Raw genomic sequence first — 12,746 nt, 5'->3', positions numbered from 1 at the left:
ATTATCTCTTAGTCCCAGTAATTTTATGCGTGTCCCTGAATCTGTCTGCTCAAATAAAACCTTGTGCCTGTTCATAAAGAGATGTTCAGCCAAGGCAGATTTTTCCAGATTTGTGTGCTTGATGCAAGACTGGTGATTTGGTGCAGTGTGCTGGGAAACACTTTTAATAGATTTCCCCACAAAACTTTTACCATATTCACATGGATTCTAAATAACCGTAACTGAGACTGTGACCATCCTTCAGAAAATTCCCTCATATTTTAATGGGGATGGGGGGAGGGGGGGGGGGGGACAAAAACAGGTTTTGATCAGTTAACTGTTCAAGCTTTGTTCTATTTCACTGTTGATTGTTGCTCCACATGATGACTGTATATTGAATAACTTGTTTTGATTGAGTAGGTGAACAACTGTGTTTCCCAGAGACTGCTCACGTGATATGATTTGTCTGATAGCCATTATCATAGGAGCAGACAGATTGCATATATCCTTTTGTAGAAAAAGTGATAATTATATAATACGGTGTTTGCTCTGTGTGTCATATGCTAACAGTTCTCAGAGCCAGCACCATATCAGACAACAACCATCTTGGCTCCAAACAGAACTTTTTGATAGCTTTGTTAAGAGAGCTAGTGCTCTCTGGAAAATGCACAAGACTATCTTGAGTAACAGGAGAGGATCCATGTACAGAATTCAATTATTCTCTGGAGCACAAACCAGTAAAATAGAATGGATAGTAGATACAGTTTCACCTTAGGAAAATGAGATGATGTACCTTGTGAAGGATAGTCATGGATTTAGAGCAATAGGTATATGTAATTTTCTATGCAAATTTGTTGGTGGTTACATGATGAATTTCTTGAATCTTTTTCCAACACTACACTATAAAAAAAGTGCCATGCAAGTACAGAAATTTAGGAAAATAAAGAGTGATTGAATACAGCCTTGTGAATAAACACAAGATTATATTTGGTCAGATGCGGGTTCTGCCCAAATCTGTGACTTACTGGAACTCGGTCACCATGAAGACCATAGAAATTGGAATGTACATTAACAAGTTGAAAAGATATAAAGATTTAGAATTAAAATTCCTTATAGAGTAAGACTACGTACATATGCACTTAGGAGCCAAAAGCTTAATTGCTTGTTTGTCAGTCTTTTGAATGAAATAAATCCCTGTTCTGCATATGCTATGTGATCAGAAGTATCCAGAAACCTGGATGAAAATGACTTAAAAATCATGCCTGCTGCTTGGGTTCTGAGCCGATCCTCAGTTCGTACAGTTAGCTGGTGGATTTGGTGAAGACTGCTGGCCTCACATGTGACGTGCAAGCAGAGCTTTCTATTTGCAGCGTCGTTCGCAGAGTGGACCAGGGTCCTTTGGTTTGGAGCCGAGTGGAGGGTCTCAATCAGAGGTTTCGCTGACTCTGTGATGGTCTTGGCTGCAGATTTCTAGACTTATTCTATTGGGTGTGGAATTGTAGGATGCCCCTAGATAGGTCAGTGGTGCACTACACAAAGGAAGCAGCTACTCAGGTAGCAGAGTACTTGTGGCGTGCACATGGGGGTTTTTTAGGCTAGGCAGTAGTGCGAGGTGTCCTGATGAACACTCACCAGTCAATGTGCAGGCAGGGAAATCTGGACGCGCTCAGTGTACAGACACTTCAGCTATCAAGATATTAGCAGTAAATTTTCAGAGTGATCGGTATAAAGTTCCTGAATTTACTGCCCTCCAGGAAGCGTGTGGCTTGCAAATTATTCTCGGGACTGAGACCTGGCTGAACCCTGAGATAGGAAGTTCTGAAATATTTAGTGAGGGTTGGAACGTGTATCGGAAAGGTAGATTAGACACCGTAGGAGGTGGTGTCTTCATTGCAGTTGACAAAAATATTGTGTGTACTGAGGTCGAAGTAGAGTGTGATTGTGAAGTTATCTGAACACGTTTAACAGGGCTAGGGGAAATAAAGTTAATTGTGGGGTGTTATTACCGGCCACCAGGTTCCACCGTGACAGTTCTAGAATCATTCAAAGGGAGTCTGCATTCTGTATTGCAGAAGTACTCGGATCATGCTATATTAGTGGGAGGCGACTTCAACCTACCTAGTATAGACTGGGATGTCTATGGATTCATTACAGGCGGTACAGACAAGCTGATGTGTGAATTACTTTTGAACACATTATCCAAAAACTGTCTTGAGCAGCTAAATCGACAGCCAACGCGTAATGGAAATATTTTAGATCTGGTAGCCACGAACAGACTAGACCTCATCGACGGTGTCTGTGTTGAAACAGGGATTAGTGATAATGATGTCATTACGACCATGGTTATGGAAGTTAAAAAGTCGCTCAAGAAGGCTAGGAGAGTATTCTTACTAGAAAGAGCAGATAAGCAGTTGTTAGCATCCCACTTAGTAAATGAATTGACTTCATTTACTTCCAGTACAATGGACGTGGAAAATTATGGGCAAATTTTAAACACATTATAAGTCACGCCTTGGAGAAGTATGTGCCAAAAAAGTGGGTTACGGACGGAAAAGACCCACCGTGGTTTAACAGCGCAATTCGGAGAATGCTCAGGAAGCAAAGACAGTTGCACTCGTTGTACAAGAAACATCGGGAGAATGAGGACAGGCAAAAGTTAGTAGAGATTCGTGCAGCTGTAAAAAGAGCAATGCGCAAAGCATACAACCACTACTACAGTCATACCTTAGCAAAAGATCTTGCTGAAAACCCAAGGAAATTCTGATCTTACGTAAAATCGGTAAGCGGGTCGAAGGCTTCCATCCAGTCACTCACTGATCAGGCTAGCCTGGCAACGAAAGACAGCAAAACGAAAGCTGAAATTTTAAATTTAGCATTTGAGAAATCTTTCACGCAGGAGGATCATACAAACATACCACCGTTCGAGTCTCGTACAGATTCTCGTATGGAGGACATAGTGATAGACATCCCTGGGGTTGTGAAGCAGCTGAATGGGTTGAAAATAAATAAATCACCAGGTCCTGATGGGATTCCAGTTTGGTTTTACAGAGAGTACTCTACTGCATTGGCTCCTTACTAAGCTTGCATTTATAGCAAATCTCTTGCCCAATGTAAAGTCCCAAGCGACTGGAAAAAAGTGCAGGTGACACCTGTATATAAGGAGGATAGAACGACGGATCCTCAAAATTACAGACCAATATCCTTAACATCAGTTTGTAGCAGGATTCCCAAACATATTCTCAGTTCGAATATAATGAATTTCCTTGAGACAGAGAAGTTGCTGTACATGCATTAGCACGACTTTAGAAAGCATCGCTCCTGCGAAACGCAACTCGCCCTTTTTTTCACATGATATCTTGTGAACCATGGATGAAGGGTATCAGACGGATGCCATATTCCTTGACTTCCGGAAAGCATTTAACTCGGTGCCCCACTGCAGACTACTAACTAAGGTACGAGCACATGGGATTGGTTCCCAAATATGTGAGTGGCTCGAAGACTTCTTAAGTAATAGAACCCAGTATGTTGTCCTCGATGGTGAGTGTTCATCGGAGGTGAGGGTATCATCTGGAGTGCCGCAGGGAAGTGTGGTAGGTCCGCTGTTGTTTTCTATCTACCTAAATGATCTTTTGGATGGGGTGGATAGCAATGTGCGCCTTTTTGCTGATGATGCTGTGGTGTACGGGAAGGTGTCGTCATTGAGTGACTGTAGGAGAATACAAGATGACTTGGACAGGATTTGTGATTGGTATCAAGAATGGCAGCTAACTCTAAATATAGATAAATGTAAATTAATGCAGATGAATAGGAAAAAGAACCCCGTAATGTTTGAATACTCTATTAGTAGTGTAGAGCTTGCCACAGTCATGTCGATTAAATATTTGGGCGTAACATTGCAGAGCGATATGAAGTGGGACAAGCACGTAATGGCAGTTGTGGGGAAGACGGATAGTCGTCTCCGGTTAATTGGTAGAATTTTGGAAAGATGTGGTTCGTCTGTAAAGGAGACCGCTTATAAAACACTAATACGACCTATTCTTGAGTACTGCTCGAGTGTTTGGGATCCCTGTCAGGTCAGATTGAGGGAGGACATAGAAGCAATTCAGAGGCGGGCTGCTAGATTTGTTACTGGAAGTTTTGATCATCACGCGAGTGTTACGGAAATGCTTCAGGAGGAAAGGAGGCGTTCCTCTCATGAATCGCTGCTGAGGAAATTTAGAGAACCAGCATTTGAGACTGACTGCAGTACAATTTTACTGCCGCCAACATATATTTCATGGAAAGACCACAAAGATAGGAGAGATTAGTGCTCGTACAGAGGCATGTAGGCAGTCATTTTTCCCTTGTTCTGTTTGGAAGTGGAACAGGGAGAGAAGATGCTAGTTGTGGTACGAGGTACCCTCCGCCACATACCGTATGGTGGATTGCGGAGTATGTAGATGTAGATGTAGAAGATGCAGTCGCAATCCCCGAATTGCTCTTCAACAGAGGGAAGCAAGAAGGTGCTTAAACATCAATGTAAGCGTGTGCTGTGATAGTGTCACGCAAAACAATAAGGGGTGCAAGCCCCCTTCATGAAAAACCCGACTACACCATAACACCACTGCCTCCGAATTTTACTGTTGGCACTACACATGCTGGCAGACGACGTTTACTGGGCATTCAAGGCAATCATTTGGCATTTACCGGTATGATGTGTGGCTTATGAGCAGCAGCTCAATCATGAAATCTAAGTTTTCTCACCTCCCGACTAACTGTCATAGTACTTGCACTGGATCCTGATGCAGTTTGGAATTCTTGTGTGATAGTCTGGATAGATGTCTGCCTATTACACATTATGACCCTCTTAAACTGTCGGCGGTCTCTGTCAGTTAGCAGATGAGGTCTGCCTGTATGCTTTTGTGCTGTATGTGCCCCCTTCACATTTCCAATTCACTGTCACGTTGGAAACTTTGGACCTAGGGATGTTTAGGAATGTGGAAATCTCGTGTACAGACGTATGATGCAAGTGACACCCAATCACGTGACCACGTTCGAAGTCTGTGAGTTCTGCGGACTGCACCATTCTCCTCTCTCACGATGTCTAATGACCACTGAGGTCACTGATATGGAATACCTGGCAGTAGGTCTCACCTAATATGAAAAATGTGGCTGGCTCACCTATGATATGAGTTTTCATACTCTTTACTATTAGTTCAGGTACTTGCTAGGAAGCGATCAAAACTTTATCAGAGACAGACATTACACTTTGAAAAGAATTTGCTGCCCTTGTTTGCTGTTAAGACAATCTCTTGAAACAGCTTACAGGTTTATCTTGTCAATAAGAATGCAATGTTTTAAAATGTTTGCTCAGTTCATTTGCTATTTTGTACCCACATAATAAGCCTAGTGAGAAAGGATAACCTTCACTCCCAGCTCAAGTGAAACTGTAGCTTAAGTAGCTTTCATTGTACTTACAAATAGGCCGCTCTTTTGCATTTTTCCTCGCACCTAGCATTTATTCATTTCCAGAATCAGTTTCTTCGATGGCATGTGCTTGTTTTTCAGAAATCTGCCCATTTTATATGATTGTATTTTGCATATAAGATTCGCTTCTAGTGCTTTGAAAATAAGCAGTACACTGTACACAAATCATGAGCCCCACGTACAGCATGACACCTCACTGATGCATCACCTGAAAGCTCTGCGATAATGTGGAGCACACACCAGTGGAAACATGCTTTCATTACGGGCATGGAATCTTGTGCCTGCAAGGGTTAACAGTGCCGCCAACGATAATTTTCAAGTTCTGTTAACCTTGCTGGAAGCTTCTGTCTTGAATCCACTGGAGATCACTAAACTGCAGTGGAAATGAAGCTCAGAAACAAGGCTTCGTGAACAATGATGATCATGTTCACATGTACTACTCATCTGCAGCAAAGAACATGAAATGAAATTCTTTTAGTCACGAGTAGTTCGAGATCAAATAGTAAGCAGCTCTCACACATAATTTCCTCTCCCAGTTTCTTATTTCAATAATATTTATTGACAACAGGAAGGCATCCATTTTCAATAAAATATTATTAAAAAGTGACTGGTTGTGGATGTTGTTTATAATTTTTTGATACACTGTCATGGTACCTTAATAGGTCATAATGAGCAATAATAATAATAATAATAATAAGCAATTCACTTCCTACGTGCTGTTGCAATGCCACTTGGAGTTAGGCGGAATACGTTTGCAGTCATTGGGAACAACAAGAAACCTGAATTCTGTGGACAACTCATGATCACGTGCGTAGCACACAAGGTTCAATTTCAGCATACCTACCATCATAAAAGAAAAACATCCATAGTGAGATCAACTGCTAAACAAAAGTGTGACACAATCAGATAATATCCGTAAGAATTTCCGTCGGAAAAATATGTCAGTCCTCAAATACTTTTTCACCGTTTTCTCCTGATTCTGAACATTTTGATCTCACCAGAAATCCATTAATGCTTGACAACACTGTGGATGAACTCAATGTTTATTTACAAATTTCAAGAGCGACACACATGTCATACCATTCTGTTATGGAAAGAAAGCTTGGAATTAGGCGTGCGAAAATAATTTGCACGGCACCTACAGGGTGAGGGGTGGTGAGAGTGGGTATGGTTAGGAAAATTTCACAACCAGTGCTAGTCATCTTCCATCCACAGATGCCTGTGTACCTGGTACTGACCCAGCGACTAAGATAGTTATATTTTACACACAAAAGTGAAAAGGGTTCGCTAAAAGGACATCATTTTTATCAAAAATTGTGAAATTAAGCTAATGCTGTTGTAGTGCAGTTATAGTGCAAGGAGTTGAAGAAATTGGCATGTGAGGCATTCATTATTAATTATGAATGACCTTGAAACATTATGTTGTAAGAAACTTGCAGTCCATGGTTGCAGTCTTGGACTGCAAGTTTTTTTTTTTTTTTTGCAATTCATCAAATAAATTACTGTGTTGGCCACACCAGACTTTTCCATGGATGAAGTGTTACATTTATAAATGCAGTTACAGTCATTATTAAATGCATTAATCACTCCCACTACTGCATATTGTTATGATTGTAGCAATGTGAAAATTATCTAACCATTCTGTTTCTCCAGACCACAGCATTCTGCCATCTGAATAATTATTTTTCTCACCCCACTGCGAATTACACTTTCCCTAGAATTCCTTACACTTCTTGGTGGTGTAAGAGATGACCTCAGTGGGCTAGCAATGGCTTTATCATCACTCATTATTTTGAAATACCTTTGCCCAGTACCCAAACAGGTGCTACTGTTAGATAGCTAAGATCAGCAGCAATAGAAGAGAGAAGACAGTCGGCATGAAACGTTCCGAATACTGTCGACACTGCAAGGAGAATAAGCTGCCTTATTTCTTAAGCAAATTGAACTATTCGACATAACTTAAGGACTCGTTCCATATTATACCTGTTGTGAAATGGATAAAACTGAGTAGCTTCATGTTCTTTTATATGGTCATATGTTTTCCTAAAATATTGTAGGGCGCACCCTTACATGTTTTAGGGCACACCAGTGCACCCTGGTGCACACTTTGAGAACCACTGCTCTAGTATTTAACATTTCGATGAATTGATTCACCAATAGGTTCCACTGTAGTTTGGACAAAACCTCTCCTTGGGGACATTCTCTGGTGGTGTTGATCACCAGTAGCATGTTCTTCTGCATCTCTAACCATAGATTACAAAGTCATGTTATTAAAGCCCCTCTCACTATAGAGGAAATGTAGCGAGCAATTGCATGAAAGTTCAGAACTTTTTCCACCTTCCCAATAAGTTGAAGTGCTGTGTCACATGGTTTGGCAGAAGAGCGGCACCTTTCGTCACAGGGTTATTTGGTAACCGTGATAGCATTACAGAGATGTTTAGCAAACTCAAGTGGCAGACTCTGCGAGAGAGGCGCTCTGCATCGCAGTGTAGCTTGCTCACCAGGTTTCGAGAGGGTTCGTTTCTGGATGATGTATCGAATATACGGCTTCCCCCTACTTATACCTCCCGAGGAGATCATGAATGTAAAATTAGAGAGATTCGAGCGTGCACGGAGGCTTTCAGGCAGTCGTTCTTCCCGCGAACCATACGCGACTGGAACAGAAAAGGGAGGTAATGACAGTGGCACGTAAAGTGCCCTCCGCCACACACCGATGGGTGGCTTGCGGAGTATAAATGTAGATGTAGATGATCTGTGTGTTGGTTTCCATGTGGAGGAACCTCAGTTAACCTCCTTTCACTAACATGCACATTAACCAATTTTTCTAAGATCTTTTGGAGAAGGGAGGACAGATTGGTTAGTTTTGTATCCTTAGCCTTGGTATGATTAATTCTCCTTGGCTTTGGAATGAAAACTACCTTCACTGTTCTCCAACAGATAGCAATGACTCCTGCTGTTAAGCTGACTCCAAACCCTCTTCCTAATAAATTAATTAATCCCTTTCATTTGGGTTGCAGTAGAGCTGGGTCTAGTGAACTGACTGGTTGAAACATCCACCCACCCATTTGATTTTTTAAAAAAATCAACACCTTCTTTGGCAGACTTGCAGCTCTTTCTTTGGTTACCTGTAAACCAGTACCTTGCAGGGAGGTCTGTGTTATCTGCCACAGTGCATTGAGGGCAGTGAGTATTGAGGAGCACATCCAGTGTCTCAATTGCTGTTCTTGTGTACCCACCATCATGTCTCCTTAGAGTGCCTTCTGTCTTTAGCTGAACCTTCCAGGATGATAGTTTCGCTTGCTTCATCACAAGGTTGTATTTGGCAAGGGTATCCCAGTATATTGCCCATTGTTCTTTCCTTCTTGCAGTGCTGAACAGTCTTCTTATGCACTTTCTTTGCCATTCAAGAATTGTATTCCAGCAAGGTACATTCCCGGTTGTTCTCTTCTTGGTTATGAGACAGTTTTTTTAAGTATGAGGTGACAATGGCAGATGTCACTTTATGAGTCATTTCCTGGAAATCTACTGGATTTATTATCGAACTTGTAATTTAAAGTAAGTGTGAGTTTAGGTTCTTCCTAGATGAGTTCCATCAGTTTTCATAGGACTCCCATAGATCATAGTCTGTTTAACACCAATTTCAACCTCAATAAACATGGGGTCAGATAAGGATGGCTTCATTGCCACATGACATTGTTTAACATAACTGCCTATTAAGATGAACCCAAAAGTTACCTCAATTTTTTCTTCCCTTCGTCTGTTCTTGAAGATTGGTTCCTTACCCATATTCAAGACCTCTAGATAGCTCTCCAATAGGTATTCAGGTAAGTACTTACCTCCAGTGTTTGTGTCGCTGCTTCTTAACAAACAGTTGTTCATTAAGCTGTAAGCAGCTGTTTACCATTCTCCTCAATTCCTAGGAAGAAGCAGCACTGTCTTCATAAGGAATGTAAGCTGAGGCCAATACAATTTCCCGTCGTGCTTCCTTGCTAATGCTGTTTCATCCTGATAGTCACCAAGTTCCATCATTGGCATGAAAGGAATTCAATTCTTGACGTAAATGTATGTTCTGTAGTTGTTTTTTAGATTTCTAGCTTAAATCATGTAAGCCCAGTTCCTCTGATACCTGATACACCCCCTTTATATAAATAGGGTTCCTGGATCAGGGCCATGTCCACTTCCTGTCTTCAGACGATGACTCAGGGTGGCCTTGTCCCTTTACTGTGTTGGAGGTTTATCTGTAACACTTGTAGTCATCAGCTTGCCACCATTATCATTTCTAATGTCTTTAATTATCGTGCCAGTAATGTGCAAGAATGCTAAATACAGTTCCTGGTCCTGTTCTTCCATTGTCCTCAGGAATTCATCAGTTACTTCTGCCATAAGGGTTTGGCTGTTAGATACAGCCTTCCATCTAATTTCTCTCTAGTTCTCTGAAACCTTCTGGTTCTGTGCACATATTTTCTGAAACAGTCTTTGGAGGAGCATCCTTAAGAAGTTTCAGTATCCAAATTAATATTTCTGCAGCCTTGAAGAGTTCAGCTGCTGTCTTGACCAGAAACTTCGCCTCCCCCCACGGAGATATTTTGGTCACTATTGCTTTGAGCCAATCCAGTCTGCTGTTCCCATCCCCTCAGGAAGAGTAGAGAACCTTTGTCCAGATAGATCTTTCTGATTATGGGGCCTGTACTCCCCCTCCCCCCAATCTTCTCAAAGAGAGCATCTGAACTAGTCCCTCATGTTGTGGGGTGATGTTGGCTAGTGGATAATAATTCTATCCTCAAAACAGGGACTGCAGTACTGCTTGTACACAATAAGCGGACAATTTTAATGGTGCTGCCATAAGTGGAGAAAATTGGCACTAGCTGAAAGATATTGGTTTATCTCGGAGCACTGCCAATGTTAAGCTGCTCCCAGTTACAAAATGTTACTGCAAACATTGTTCAATTCAGTTGCGCTGAAACCAAGACTCTATGGCTTGCCGAAGGTTCATAAACAACTTGTTCCTCTGAGACCTATAGTGAGTGCCATTGGTTCGCCCACCTATTCTACTGCCAAGTTTTTGACAACGCTATTACGGCCGCATGTGGGACGATCGGACTCCTATATCAAGAATTCTGCACATTTCATCAGTAAATTAAGCGGCATAGTGGTCCAGCCGGAGGACATGTTAGTGGTCCAGCCGGAGGACATGTTAGTCAGTTTCGATGTGGCATCGCTATTTACTATGGTTCCTCTCAATGAGGTGTTGCAACAGCTGAATAGAATTTTTCCTCCCGACATTGCAGAACTATTTAAATATTGCCTTACGACCACATATTTCAAATGGAACGATGAGTTCTACGAACAGACTGATGGCGTGACAATGGGGAGCCCCTTAAGCCCGGTTATAGCTAACTTTTTCATGGAAAAATTCGAGGCGCAGGCTCTAGAAACTGCCAAAAAAAAAACCGAATATCTGGTTCCGCTACGTAGATGATACGTTTGTGTTGTGGAGGCATGGCAGAGAGGAACTAGGCCGTTTTCACAAACATCTAAACGATATTAATCCGAAGATTCAGTTTACCATGGAGGAGGAGGCAGAAGGGAGACTAAATTTTCTGGATGTGCTAGTTTACAAGAAACAGGATGGTAGCTTAGGCCATACAGTTTACCAGAAACCCACGCACACGGATCGTTATCTACACCGGGATTCGAACCACCACCCACAACAAAAGCGAGGCATAATAAAAACGTTGGCGGATAGAGCGAGGAACATCTGTGAACCTGGGCTACTGGATACGGAACTGGAACACCTCACTGATGCATTACTCAGGAATGGTTACTCGGCTGCTGAGATAAAAAGAGCTTTAAGACCGCCGGGTGAAAATCATAGCAATGCACAAGCGCTTGCAAAATCGAAAGTTTTCCTGCCTTTTATTAAGGACGTCACTGACCGCATAGGAAAAATATTGAAAAAACGGAATATCGCGGTGATTTATAAACCTACCCGGAAGATACAAGAACACCTGAGATTGGCTAAGGATGCTCGTAAACTGCTGGAAAAAGCAGGAATTTACAGGATCCCGTGTAGTTGTGGGGAGGTGTATGTGGGTACCACAAAAAGAACGGTCAAAAAACGACTAGAAGAGCACAAGGGCAATTGTAGAAGGGGAGAGATTGACAGATCAGCTGTTGCGGAACACGCTTTGCAGTCAGGAGACCACCACATTTATTTTGATAGAACTCAAGTACTGGCGGCCACAAGCGGATATCATGAAAGGCTTTACAGAGAGGCTATAGAGATTATGAAACACCCCAGGAATTTTAATAGGAAGGAGGAGGGCGTGAAATTGAATGACATCTGGATGCCGGTGCTGAAGATGATGTGTACCAGTCTTCCGCCATGGGATGATAGCAACAGCGGACGGCGGCAACCGACAACGGCCAATTGCGCTCGCGTATTCAAAACATGTGACGTCACGCCTATGCGCGGGAGCACGCGAAAACAAAAATTTGCTGCAGTCAGTAGTAAGACAGTGTGTGTTTCAGAAGTTAACAGAAGCCACGAACCCCCTTGAAGATGTCCTCCGCAGATGGGGACAAAACATTGGGTTACAATGCGAAATCCATCAGACCACGGCATAATAGCCCGGAAAAGATTTTTATTAATCATGACAGTTTCGGCCGTGAAAGTTTACATTTTACAATTACTGCAAACATTGTTAGGGATAAGGGTAACAATGCCAGCACTGTGCCAAGGAGGCTACACTACCTTCCCCTCACCCTGTCTTTCACCTTGGCAGTCTTAATGTGGGGGTAGGGCATGCTTCCTGTCATTCCTGACATCCATAGCACAAATTGCCAGCTTCTCATGGACAAACAGGACGTATTATGTCTGATGTAATTGATACTCTGAATCTAAACTGGGAAAATGATGAATGCACATAGTTCTGAGCATAAAACTAAACATTAAAAACAACAACAATGCAAAAGATGCTTCTTGAAGTGTCTTCCAAAACTTGTCGATTAGCACCATAGAAATGAAATACTTCTTTAGAAAAATTACTGTGGCAAACTTTCTTGAACACTGTGGTAAACAACACAGTTTTACAAAAGTCAGTAACTGGAAAATAATAATGAATGAAATTACAATGAAATCAGACCATTAGCTGCTTGCAGGTGTTGATAAATATCAACGGGGACAGTTGAAAATGTGTGCCCTGACTGGAGCTCAAACCCGAGATCTCATGCTTACATGGCAGACGCTCGTATCCGAGTGAGCCATCGAGGACACAGAGGATAGTGCGACTGCAGGGACT

General features: G+C 42.1%; 1 protein-coding gene across 4 annotated transcripts in view; it reads left to right on the top strand.

The window, feature by feature from the left end:
* Positions 1 to 12,746, top strand: part of LOC126299607 (protein purity of essence) — a 417,439-nt gene that overhangs the window by 64,009 nt on the left and 340,684 nt on the right. The window lies entirely within an intron of this gene.

The sequence above is a fragment of the Schistocerca gregaria genome, chromosome X (assembly GCF_023897955.1).
Source record: "Schistocerca gregaria isolate iqSchGreg1 chromosome X, iqSchGreg1.2, whole genome shotgun sequence".
Lineage (NCBI taxonomy): Eukaryota > Metazoa > Arthropoda > Insecta > Orthoptera > Acrididae > Schistocerca > Schistocerca gregaria.
Note: the sequence above shows the minus strand (reverse complement) of the source record. Positions and strands in the feature narration are given on the sequence as shown.